Source organism: Lampris incognitus, chromosome 17 (assembly GCF_029633865.1).
Source record: "Lampris incognitus isolate fLamInc1 chromosome 17, fLamInc1.hap2, whole genome shotgun sequence".
In the NCBI taxonomy this organism is placed as follows: Eukaryota; Metazoa; Chordata; class Actinopteri; order Lampriformes; family Lampridae; genus Lampris; species Lampris incognitus.
The window spans coordinates 42,834,211-42,836,694 of NC_079227.1; the positions used below are offsets into that span (position 1 = coordinate 42,834,211).

The 2,484-nt window shown below is 45.7% G+C and overlaps 1 pseudogene; it reads right to left on the reverse strand.

Annotated features, from left to right (window-relative positions):
* Positions 1-1,095: 1,095 nt before the first annotated feature.
* On the reverse strand, positions 1,096-1,205 carry LOC130128108 (U2 spliceosomal RNA; annotated as a pseudogene).
* Between the last annotated feature and the right edge of the window lie 1,279 nt (positions 1,206-2,484).

The window sequence follows — 2,484 nt, forward strand, 5'->3', positions numbered from 1 at the left end:
TTCTTGGCCGGCCAAAGTTGTCTTAATTTGGCTGTGAACCATGGCTTGTTATTGTATGTGCAGAAGGTCTTGGTAGGACCACACAGGTCTTCACCAAAGCTGATGTAATATGTCACAGTGTCAGTTAGTTCGTCCAGGTTGCCAGTTGCAGCTTCAGACACACTCCAATTGGTGTAGTCAAAACAGTCTTGCAGTTCCTGATTTGCTTTGCTGGTCCATTTCTTCACTGTTTTAACCACAGGCTTTGCATATTTTAGTTTCTGCTTGTAGGTTGGAATAAGATGAACCAAGCAGTGATCAGAGTGCCCCAAAGCTACCTGGGGGACAGAGCGATATGTATCTTTAAGAATTGTGTAGCAGTGGTCAGATGTGATTTTTTTCATGGTGGGACAACTAATGTGCCGTCTGTATTTTGGTAGTTTGTGGTTTAATTTTGCTCTGTTAAAGTCCCCATGGATTATGTAAAGTTTTCATTCCAAGCCGGTAACACTAGACAATTTTTTTCAAATGTTTTGCTTCCTGAAAAAATAGAGATTATGATAGAAACTGTCAAGCTAAACACAAAAAAAAAAAATTTCGGATTTGCTGTATCATGTAGGAATTTGAAGAAATATTAAAATAACTTTTATTGAATGTCATCTCATCATCAGTCACTTCTCCGGGATCAGGTCGCAGTGACAGCAAGCTAAGTAGGGCACTCCAGACGTCCCTCAGCCCAGCAATGCCCTCCAGCTCCTCCTAGGGGATCCCAAGGCATTCCTGGGGGATTCCCAGGCCAGAGTGGACATTTCAGATACTTTATTGATCCCCGTAGGGAAATTACGCTCTGCATTTAACCCATCCTAACTGTGTAGCTAGCAGCTGTGGGCAGCTGCCGTGCAGCACCCGGGGACCAACTCCAGTTCATCTTGCCATGCCTCGGTCAAGGGCACAGGGAGGAGTATTAATCCTAACATGCATGTCTTTTTGACTGTGGGGAAAACCGCAGCACCCGGAGAAAACCCTCTGCAGACACAGAGAGAACATCCAAACTCCACACAGGGATGACCCCCAAGGTTGGACAACCCCGGGGTTCGAACCCAGGACCTTCTTGCTGTGAGGTGACAGCGGTAACCACTGTGCCACAATGTCATGAAAAAAAACAGATATTAAACTGATAAGAACAGATACTACACTTGATCTCAGCCAAAAGGCCAAGAAGCGATTGCTGGAGGGACATGTAGTCCCTCCAGCATTCTCCAGCGAGTTCTGGGTCTACACCGGGGTCTCCTCCCAGTTGGCTGTGCCTGGTAAACCTCCAAAGGAAGGCGCCCAGGGGGCATCCTAATCAGATACCCGAACCACGTCAACTGGCTCCTTTTGATGTGAAGGAGCAGCAGCTCTACTCCAAGCTCCCTCCAGATGTCCAAACTCCTCACCCTATCTCAGACTGAGTCTAGACACCCTACGGAGGAAACTCATTTCAGCCACTTGTATGCGTGATATCACCCTTTCGGTCACTACCCAAAGCTTATGACCATAGGTGAGGGTTGGAACGAAGATTGACTGGTAAACTGAGTGCTTTGCCTTCCGGCTCAGCTTTCTCTTCACCACAATGGTCTGGTACAATGTCCACATTACTGCTGATGCTGCATCAATCTGCCTGTCAATTTCCCACTACATCCTACCCTCACTCGTGAACAACACTCCAAGATACTTGAACTCCTTCACTTGAGGCAACAACTCATCCCCAACCTGGAGGGAGCAATCCACCATTTTCTGGTAGAGAACCATCACCTCAGACTTGGAGGTGCTGACTTTCATCCTGGCCATTTCACACTCAGCTGCAAGCCGCCCCAGTGCACGCTGGAGGTCGCGTTCTGATGAAGCCAACAAAACCACATCATCTGCGAAGAGCAGAGATGCAGTTCTGAGGTTCTCAAAATGGACACATTCCTCACCTTGGCTGTGCCTTGAGATCCTGTCCATGAATATCACAAACAGAATCAGAGACCAGGGACAACCTTGGCTGAGTCACCATGATAGTTTACTGACAATGGTAAAAAAAAGGAAACTGGTTTGGGCACGTCTGCCGAACAGAAACGACACTTGCAAAGGACATCCTGCAAGGCCTGGTAGAAGGGACTCGGGAGAGAGAGAGACCGAGAAAAACCTGGGTAAACAACATCGGAGAATGGCTACAGATGAGCGTAGTGGAGGCGGGGAGAGCAGCGATGGATAGGGAACGTTGGAAGAGACTTGTTGAGGCATCAGCTGTGCTCCTATGACCTCCATAGGTTACGGAACTGATGATGATGACATTTAAGTTAAATATTTATTTCTGAACCAAATATTTATTATATAAGTTAAATCTTTAACAGCAAGCTAAATATTTGTTTTATTGATACAGATATAAAATGTAACTTAAATGTATAATTTGTGAGCAAATATTAATTTAGCAGAGCAAATTTAAGGCATGAGCCAAATATATATTTTCTGTTCAAA